Consider the following 11,890-nt stretch of genomic DNA (forward strand, 5'->3'; position numbering starts at 1 on the left):
TAGTCCTTGCCCCTATAATATACATATCTTACTTGTAATTTGTGAGAAAAATGCAAAAATAGGCACAAAATTGGGCAGGGTGTAGTACCCCCTTAAAGCCATATTATAACATTTAAAAAAAAAAAAGATTTGTATTTATTTTCCATAAAATGTTAGCTTTTACTGTCAGATATGTCCACTTTTAATTTTGAGCCGAGTAAGTGAGATAAAGCAAAGAAAATTGGAATTTACTACCAGCGCTATTATATGTTACTCTGACAGTTGAAATACAGTACAATCCTCTGGCATGTGTGTGTGTGAGTCCCGCACGTCGTGTACTTAGTACTGTGTTATGAACATTGCATACACGTTCGACTGATATTTCTATCGTAATAATAAAACAACGGTTCCTGCGTTTTATTTAAAATCACAGATTTTGACAAAACTACAGCACCTAAAGTCTTGATTTTTGCGGAGTATCTTTATTGATTAAAGTACATTACAATCGTGTAAAAACCAGAATTTAAAAATATTTTGAGGGCGTTCTCCTCAGCAAATGTTATAATATGGCTTTAACTATGTCACACTGATGAAACACTCTTGAATTAAGTCCAGAAAGAGACTAAGGAACTCAAGAAACCATTTCCTGGGAAATAAAATGGTGGATATTAAGATGACCATAATCTGATGCAAATTTGTAGTGAGTAAAAATCCAAATGGTTTTGACAAGCAAAAATCCAACATGTATGAATTGATCATTATTGATGTGTTACACAAAACTAACAATTTTTTTCTTTCTTCCATTTTGCAAGTTAGATTTTGTTATTTGATTATAGATTTTTAGAATTTTCTCTAAATGCTAAGCTTAAATAGTTGCATTGACCATTGAATAATTGTTTTATTGAACAATTGACTGACCTTTTCAACTTTCAGCCACATATGGTCCATTCACACAATGTTCTTGGATGTACCATCAGATGCCACTGATGCAAAGGTGATATCTGAAAAAACTTAAAAACACACAAAACAAAGTCATTGAATTAAACCTCTTGATAAAAAATGTTGCGGCCTCTTCAGAACTCAAGTTATTTTATGTTTTCATTTATAGGTCTTTATGGACATAAAACCAAGCCAGGTCAAGTCAGGTAATACAAACTGTAACAATAAAAATTATACAATTGCAACAGAAAGACTTTACATATTTTTTTCCTATAGTTCAGGTTCAAACGCTATGCCGATTTTACTTAATCGCCCGAATTGGCCCACCTTTTGCCATGTTCGCGCATATCACCTTTGTACCGCGTAAAATGAACTTTCATGCTTATCATCAAAGATTTCAGAATAGAATGTTTTTCAAGGTTTTTCGTATTTTTCTTTCCCTTAAATGACATTGGTAAATAAATAATACCACTTCAAAATGCTCCATTGTTTAAAATTACCCATCTCAAGAGCACCAACCAGATGGTTCATGATTCAACTCAAATCAGTCACTTTCGCTAGATAAAAAACAAAGACACGAAAGTGGTCCAAGCTGTTTTATGAGTACTCTACACAATTAGCCATACCTTCGCTTGTATACCACCAATTTTATTGAAACAAAGCACTGTAGTGGCTCAAGAAATGACCTTGATGACCAAGTAAAACTTAATACAATCAATAAGGCCTAAAAAAAAAATTGTCTGATTGGCGTAACCCAACCGACCCTATAAATAGGCCCGATCCTAGGCTTTTTTTTCTTATTTTTTGAAAAAAATGAATTAAAAAAAATTTAAATTTAAATTTAAGAAAAAAAAAAAAAAAAAAATTCAATTTTCAGCTTAAAATGTAAAAAAAAAAAAAATTATAAAAAAAAAAAAAAAAAATTAGCGACCGACCCATCCTATTTTTTTTTTCATGTTACGTCAATCAAACAATTTTTTAAGGCCTAAGTGACATTATTGCCTAATACTATTTTCTAAGTTGTATAATTTTTTTTGTTACAACCTGTATTCAGTATTGATGAGATCAATTAAGCCTAAAAAAATTTGTTGATTGGCGTAACATAAAAAAAATTATGGTAGGTCGGATTCGACAATTTATTATTTTTTTTTTTACACACACATTTTAAGCTGTAAATTGTGCATGATAAAGGCTTTGGAACTTTTTTTTATTTAATTTTTTTAGTTAATTTTATTTTGCAAAAAAATAAGTAAAAACGTCAAGGGTTGGGCTTATTTTTAGGGTCGGGCAGGTTACACCAATCAAACAATTTTTTAGGCTTTACTGTATGATAAAACAGTGAAAAAATGCCTGCCTGCTGAAGATCAGTAAAACAGTTGCTACCTGACTCATTGCTGAAGCTATGATAATGCAATATAAAAAAAATTATGCTACCTAAAATATAAATAAATCGGATGCTATCTACTGAAGATACAAGTGTGGGGTGTGTACTACAAGAAAATTCTGATTACCAGGGATAGCTACAATCGAAAGGATTGACATTTCAATCTACCAAGAGTGAAAATCACATATTTTTTCTCCATACAAGTAAAATTTTCACTCTGCAAAGAGTGAAATTTCAATCTTTTTAGAGTGAAATTTTCAATCTTTTCACAGAGTGTTCCTTCAGCACAATCTCTCTCGATTGAAGTTTATTTATGTTTATTAAATTTAAACACAAAACATTTACAATGTATCTTCTTTCGAATCCATGTGAAAAGATTGAAAGTTTCACTCTAAAAAGATTGAAATTTCACTCTTTGCAGAGTGAAAATTTTACTCGTATGGAGGAAAATATGTGATTTTCACTCTTGGTAGATTGAAATGTCAATCTTTTCGATTGACCCGAAGAGTCACTCCGAGGAGGATTGACTTTTTCACTCTTTGGAATTTAGAGAGCAAGTAAATATATGCTACCTACTGAAGACATGAATAATACACAGTAGTTTCAGCCTAATCTTGGGCCCTGCCTATTTCTGGGCTATCAAAATTAACATTATTTTTTTTAATGTTTGTTTTTTCTCCTTTGACACAAACCTGCTTTTGACATCAGTGAAATTGTTTCAAATGAGTTCAATTTGTCTGAACTTGTCTTTATCCAAATCTAAAAGTCAAGTTTGTGCAAGCATTTAATGATTAAAAAGCTATCTACTGAAGATATGAATAATTTCGATTTTTGAAATTCGCAATGTAATACACATTTTATGGCAAATGATTAAAATTGATATTTTGATATTTAACAGTACTCAAGTAAACTTTATAAATCTGATAATTTATACTTAAAGACCCATAAAATGTAATCAAGTCAATGGTCACCTCTATACCACAAAAATTTACACAACTCCCAATTTAATGGGTTTTCCAGATATTTGGAGCGGCCTTTAAAGTGTATGTAGGTGGGATGAAAAGCCCGACGATCAATTGAAAATTTTGACCTTTCAGTATTGAAGATACGGATTTTTTTTCCCCAAACGCCAAAAAAAAATTAGGTCTTTTGGGGAAAAAATTCCATATCCTCAATATGAAAGGTGAAAATTTTCAATTGATCGTCAGCTTTTCCTCCCAGCTACATACACTTTAAGAATATTTCATTAGATTTATAAAATTTACTTCGAGGACTGTTATATATCAAAAATATCAAATTTTAATAATTTGTCATAAAATTTGTATTATATCGCGAATTTCAAAAAATGAAAATTATTTGATATCAGAAAGACATTCTTCTTATTCAGAGTGCAATATGTCTGAAGTGCTCTCATGTCCCACAAAAAATACTGTCGAAACGCTCAAAATGCTCATTCCAGATCCCTTAAAACGTTTTTAAAACATTTTGTGTTTGCTGGGACTGACAATTAAATGACTCATCCTACACCACTGAGATATGACCTTGTTTTGAAGTTATTTTACAAAACAGAATATGTTTGTTCATTGACTGCATTAGTTGCTTTGTTGGGTACAACTTTTCAGTGAACTTAGCAAAAAAAAAAAGAGTGAAAGTCGACCAAATTGTCAATTCTTAATATGGAGAAATCATACAGTTGCAATTTTAACCAAGAAAGATACTCTAGAAATAGTAGAATATATTTATTTTTGTATTTAAGAGTAATATGCTATTCAACTTGGACTAGCAATCTACTGATCTACTAGCAATCATAATGATTACATGAAACTGCTATCTCCTGAAGATATGAATGAGCCAAATATACAATAGGCCTATCTCTAAAAATTCACATACTTTTTAATATTTTTCCCAGGTTGGAATAATTATGTTACACACAAAAATACAGAAATGGTTGTCAGTTGAAAACTATTGCATTGTTCAGTATTGAGAAAACAAAATTGTGACTCCTCGCCACAACTGAGCCCGGATGTCGCCAATCATCATTTTTGAGATATTCAACCAAAATATTCTGCTTGAAATTAGCTTTAAAATGATGTATATCATGTCTATAGTACTTGACATTTAAGTAGTGAAAATCAATAAAACAGTCAATAAATCCTTTCTTTCCTATTGTTTATTGTTAAGTTCGATGGAGCATATCTCAATAGTGGCACTGGCGACATCCGGGCTCAGTTGTGGCGAGGAGTCACAATTGATCTGAAACTATTACACAAAAGCACATGATGATGACGCCCACTTCATGTCTAAAAATAGAATCAGTTAAAAATTGGTGGCGCTATACTGAATCAATTAATGGTCCAGAATGCTCAAGACTCATTGAGCTGGAAGCCATGGTGTTGTGCTCTGCTGCACGCATGTACTTTGTTCTCTGTGCATGTAAACATTTGCATATACCGTACATGCACACTGTGCCTGTAAAAATCTAATGAACATAATCCACCCTTTAAAAAAACCCCGAATTTCTTTAGGCTTTAAACTGAACAGTTACTTGAGTTACTCCCGCTCGCTTGTTCCAAAATTACGCAGCAAAATTTTGCCAGCTTACTTAGAATGGTAGCTTTTGTAGTCAACACAGTCAGGTCCGTGCACGTTTGGGGAGGGGGTGGGGTGCGACGCACCCCCAATTTGGAAGAAGAACTTCCACTTTTCACAAAATTGCCCTCCTCCCTTGTAAAAAGTCCACTTTTTCAAAATCAGCACCCCCCAAATGAAATCCTGCATGACGAGCCTGAACACAGTCATGTTGATTTAAACAATCAGACATCTGAATGTCGACAGGGTGTCAGTACATCTGTGAGTGTGAATGATGTGGTAAAACAAATGCAGAGTCCCAATGATTGTGCGCATGTGCAAACTGTGCATGTAAAATTTATAATGTGCATGTAGGCCTAACTTTTTTAGTTTACATGCACCTCCATTGCACTAAAAAAATAAAGTGATAAAATGGTTTAGAATATATATTCAAGTTTTGTTTTTTTGTTTGCATAGGGATATGTGCTACTGATGCTGAGACTCTGGAAGTGGACCCATCCATATGCCAATTTTTCAAGAAAATTTTGACCCATCGCAATATATACACAGTGGCGTAGCTAGGGGTTGTGTCGCCCAGGGCTAAGGATACATAATGGCGCCCCGTCCCCAATTCTTGAAACAAGTGTGCGTGGAGTAAATAGGGCCTATCACTCATTAATTTTGGTTACAATGAAGTTGAATATTGATCTTTCAAATTCTTCATTGCCGAAATGCGCATGAAGCGTGTGAAATTTTTGACTTTCATCGCTACAAGGGAATGTAGATTTGATGCTGAACTGGTCAATTTGCACGTTCCTCCCCCCTCGCTACGCCACTGCATATATATACCACTAGTCTAATTTGTCAGCCAAATTTACTCTCAATTTGGAAACCTGCTCATGCCATTTTCAAAAGGTCCTTTTAGCACTGGAAATTTAATTAAAATGTTTTCTTTTTGTCTACCTCCAATCACTGCAAGAAAATGAAAAATTGCTTTCAATTTCTTTTCTAGGTATAAAAACTTATAAAAACTTATAAAAACTTATAAAAACTTATAAATTATGCATATAGTTTTGGGAAAAGGTGCACTGGCACTTTTTACTTTTTTCCAGCAAATTATTTGATAAATAATTTTAGAACATAAATTTCATTGGAACATGCTAAGAACAATTTGCCACCATTTTTTTTCAAAATTGGAACAAGTTGAAATTTTGACTCTTGTACAACCAAAAATAGTGACATTTTACCTAAATAAAGTGGTTTTTGTATGATGTAATTCCATAACGATAGGTTGTAGATAGCACAAACTATTCATTGTTTTAATCCTTGTGATCAGACAAGTAGTTTGAAATGTCTTTTAACAAGATCGGACTCGAAGCATTTTCAATTTTTTAGCAATCACCACTGGCTTCATGTCTTAAAATGACTGACATTGGACCTTGTACTTTATGTGTGGAAATTCTCATGTTTCTACTTGGAAGTGCACAATGGTTCAGTGGCGCAGCGTGGGTCATCACATTGGGGGGCACCGGGTCTGATGGGGGGGCACAAGCCGTTTTTGGGCAATTTTCCTATGGGATTTAAAAAATTTCAGATCAATTGGGGGGGGCACGTGCCCCTATGATGCTACGCCACTGCAATGGTTTCCACTTTTGGAGCTTGGCAGCTGTACTAAAACAATCCATATTCCCAAAATTGGCCTAGGGGTCATTGATATGCCAAATGGCTGAAAATGAGACCCATGTTTATGGCATCTCCATGTCGTTTGTATTGAGTACCCCCCTGAATTTATTACGCATACCTGCTAGGAATGAATTTACAAATCTGTGATTCACAGCTATCCATATACCATGTATACTTCAGTGAATATAAAATTCATCAGGTTTGTACTTCAAAAACAATTGGTATATTTTGCTTGACAAAACCAGTAAGTTTGTAAGCTTTTGTACTATTTCGTCCATCTCGTCGGAGGACTTCATCAGAGATCCATACTATGAGATAAAGACAATCTGTACAAACACCTATACGTACCATGCATGCATGTACACTGAAGTTGAGGACAGCAAAAACAGCTTCAACAAAAATGTGATTCATAAATAAAATTATCCATGACATGGACATGTAGTTACCATATATGACAGTATACCATATATGGATAATTTATTAATTTATATATTTTTTTTTTGTAGATTTGTATGGCGCTTTCAACTACTGTGGTTATTTGCGCCAGTACTCACTCCTTTGTCAAATTGCGCCTGTATATCTTCATTCAGTCACAATACGTAATTATCTGCTTCACCGCATCTTGTTATTTCCTATCTTCTTCATGTCTAGCTCGTTGTATGTCTCTTGCTGTCTATGCTCGTACAATGAATCCAAATTTATTTCTTTGCAGACGTGGTAAAAAACCAAACGGTATCTCTTCAGAGCCACACCAGGCTGAGTCAGCCGAGGAAGGGCTAGAACGGGGTCCAAACTTTACATGATCCTCTGCTAGCTTGACTTCCTCGCATCCATGCCTGTTCCCCAGAGCCCAAGTTTGTGTTACCCATCCGACACCACGTGGAGGTTTGGGTTGAGTTGCCCGCGAGCAAATACTATGCTAGCTCTGCGGGCCTTGCCGGACTATGAATTTATATAAGAATCGCATCCATTATGTGTTCTGCATGTCCATCACGCGTGATCACGTCATGGATAATCCAAGACTAGGCAAAACTCTGTTCTGTGATTGTTATGTTTATTGTCATGACTGTCCTCAAACTAGCTCCAGAGTGTCGCGGACCTGACCTGATGTTCACATCTGATGATCTGACTCTCATATGCATCTAGTTCACCACGTAAACTTGTATGGCTCAAAATTCGGAACCGCTCGCCAATAAGTTTACTGTCATTGCGTATTTTGAAATGGTTGATGTTTTAATGATCCCCGATTTCCGGTCGATTATTTTAGCTGTGTCACATCACATGCATGACGCTGGTGGGAACCAGCCTGGCCTAACTTCAGTAAAAAAACATGATCGCCGATATCGATGTGATGTGGGACTTGCATAGGATTACACAGAGATATTTTTTGGCCAAAATTTGACCATTTTTAGGCAAGTTGGCCCTACTTTGTCTGCGTTATGCGAAAAAGGACAGTCTTAAGTAAGTATACGTGCAACGCTTTTGATGTTTTAATGTTAATGAGACTGTGAGGGATCCCAACCGGAGCCTATTCTTGACTGTGTAATATTCCTTCAACCATTTTCCGTATGGTAACAGGCTTATACGATGGACAGATAGTATCAGTTTGTGAATGAGGACATCATATAAGTTCCTTGTACTAATATGCATCTGATCCACTTACCCTGCACTTTCCTGTGAAACTGACTTCCGGCCGTGTGTAGTCTCTTCACAAGACTACACACAGGCGGCGGATGACATGATCGAGCCGGCAACTTGTGAAACCGCCCGGCCGTAAGGCATTTTCAAATATACTTGGTTAGTTTTGTGGGGTTCATTATCGAACCCCAACGGTTTTAGCTTGTATTTATATTATTTATCAACATTCAATTACACGGTTGACGATGAAAATTTACTGAATTTAGAGAATGCAATGCGGCCACCACCTGACTACACATTTTGGCACAATGATTTGGGCTGGAGGTTTTATACTGCAAACCTAAACTTTTTACATGAAGTGGAAAATCACGGTTTGGTCAATAATCACTTTGAACAATATTAATATTACATCTTGTTATCGACACACATTCTTATATTCACTCAATTTTAAATGGTGGTGAACTTTGCAGGAATTTTCATAAACAATGAAGATGAGTCATTGGTATAAAATATCAGTAGAATTTATGATGGGTTACAGACTTATAGGTCTGTTCGTATTACGCCCCTGCAAGATGCTGCATTTAAACTTGGAAATGCGACGAGATGCGTTGAGTTGCAGCAAAAAGTAATCGATATGTCGGCAATGCATATCACAACATATTTGATATTAGCAACAGATATGGCATTAAAAAACTACCTGATATCAGCAGCAGATATATCATTGATAAACTAAGGATTTTAGGCGCTAGCGCCCTAAAAGCAACACATTTTGATGTATAGTGCCATTTTTTCAAAAAAAATTTTTATACTTTTTCAAACATTGATAAACTACCTGATATCAGCAGTGGATATGACATTGATAAACAACTTGATATTAACAGTAGATATGACATTGAAAAACTACCTGATATTAAGATAAGGATAATGAACTGAGTGCAATGCATTCGTCAAGATAATCGCACGCGCCGTGGAGTTATTGCATTTAGCTTGAGAGCCGATAGGCTCGAAAGCTAAATGCAATAACTCCATGGCAAGTGCAATTATCTTGACGAATGCATTTGCACGAGTACATTATCCGTCATACACTTTGAGTGTAGGCCTATTAAAACAATAGGCAATATTAATTGCTGCATTCATTATATTAGTTTTAATATTAGGGAAAATATCTTACATTTTAAAAACACCGTCAGGACATTGACCAGCTACGTAGCATTTAACTGGTAAAGAAAATCAATCCCTGTAATCAATGGTATCGATTATGCCATACGTCATACTTAGGTAACTTATTCACGCATGGTTTAATTGACTTGACTTTATGTTGTGATCATTTAATATTGTGGTTTCAAACACAGAGAGCACTGAACCAGTTGGAAACGATCGATTTAGATGTCAGACTAGTACTACGGTGAATATCAACTGGACTTTATAGCTCTATAATTTGAACTACTTATATTAAAACACACGACATTGGGATTTAACAATTTGTTCAGTATTATCATAGGCCTTCAAACACATGTGTTTGAAGGCCTATGGTATTATAAAGCATGATCATGATATTATGCGCTAGTGTGTGTTTCCCGGCCCTGCTATGTTATTTTAGATATAGGCCTACATGTATTTCATTTGTAAAATGCTGAATATTTTGCAATGGTGTCATCTTGTATAATTATGATCCACCTGTTTTTGGCACTTTTTAATTAATAGAAGCTCGATTATTCTCATTTGATGTTTGATTTATTTGAGGTCATTAATCATAATTTATGACAATGATATTTGCAAGGGTGCAACTCTACTAGTCTTATTACAAGACTGCCCTATCCCAACCCTAAACCCTAATCCTAAACTTCGTAAACGAGGACTGGACTCAAGTCTAGCGCGCTGCACGTTAGTCGGTAATTGTATATTATAGAACACCGTTTGTAACTATACCATTTTAACACCACAGAATGTATATTTGTACTTTTTTGTTGGTATATATATCGAACAGACAATTATATAGTTATGTGATCTCTGTGTTTAAAGCGCCACCTAACTCTACTTTATGGTTATGTGAAAGTAGTATTTCTAGTATTTGAGCGTGCACGTATTATCTAGAATCTATTGTTTAGCGTGCAGGTTTTAGATAATGCATTGTTTAGCGTGCAGGTTTATATAATTTGGGCTGTGAAGGGTAGTTCGCGAAAATAATGCACGGGAGAAGAATACATAACGATGAATAGAAACGGGCACTAGAAGTGTATCAGTAGATAAGGCAGGCATTGCAAAACTACCTGATATCAGCATATGGCATTTAATAAACAACCTGATATCAGCAGTAGATATGACATTGGTAGACTACCTGAACAGTAGATATGACATTGATAAACTACCTGATATCAGCAGTATATAGCATTGGTAGGCAACCTGATATCATCAGTAGATATAACATTAATAAACTACCTGATATTAACAGTAGATATAACATTGATAAACTACCTGATATCAGCAGTAGATATGACATTGATAAACTACCTCATATCAGCAGTAGATATGACATTGATAAACCATGGAGGTATATAAATAAATGGAGAATGATCTAGCCAAGCATCTTTTGTACTACGTTGGTTATGACCAATTATTGTTGAATAGGCAATTTCAGGGGATATTGATTATGTTAAGCTGATTACATTGTTAAGTCTGTTTCACTGGTCATTTATTTCATTGGGTGCTAAATGCAGTTACTTATAATGTTTATTGGAAAGTGCTCATGTTTCAGAAAATTTAATATCAAAATGTCATTTTCGCCAAAAAATTGCATTGAAATCAGTCTTTTTGAATAAAATAAACACCCTATCTGTAGGCCTATATCTGTGGTCATATTGTGACCCCCTACATTTTGGTCATGATTCTTGAAAAATTAAATTAGGCTATGACCCCTATTTTTCTTTCCAAAAGTTATGACCCCCGGTATAGGCCTATTTGGACCCCCCCCCAAAGAAAATGATGGCCCCTAATTAATTATATTAATAATCATTTAGGCCTAAATACTGATAATTATTTATTATAAAATGAGAAGTTTAATGATGATGAAAAGATTTTAGCTGAATTCAAGTACTTCCGTAAATTTTACTCGCTCTTAACTCAATTGGCCCAAATTGGCCCAACATAATTTTTTTCACAATCGGAAGGTAAAAACGTTTTGCTTTCATTTGCACTATATTTGAACTCCCTCAGACCCCTTAAAAGCTTAATATATGAACATGAAAACTAAGTATATTTGTCAAGTTACGGCACAACTAGTGTTGAAAACAGTTTCATAACTTGAGAACAGAACATCCAAATTTCATCGGGTTTTCGCACAATCATACATTGAAACTATAAGCTATCAAAACTGGCGACTTTGAACAGCTAATTGACTAGCTGACGTCATTATACAGTCTCTTTTACAAGCCTTCCGCACGGGTCAATGTAGGGTCAATTCCTATGAGGAAATTTTGGGAGTGACGATCAATGAACCATGGTAGAGTCTCATAACCATCGTGGAGATCAATAGCTTGGCTGAAGTGGCTAGTCATTCAAGTTTGGTGACTCATTGAATAGAGGTAATCGGATAATCTCCACTTAAGAGATTAGAATTCTGGCGATCATTCTCCATTTATTTATATACCTCCATGGATAAACTACCTCATATCAGCAGTAGATATGACATTGATAAACTAC

This window comes from Amphiura filiformis, chromosome 6 (assembly GCF_039555335.1).
Source record: "Amphiura filiformis chromosome 6, Afil_fr2py, whole genome shotgun sequence".
Classification (NCBI taxonomy): Eukaryota; Metazoa; Echinodermata; class Ophiuroidea; order Amphilepidida; family Amphiuridae; genus Amphiura; species Amphiura filiformis.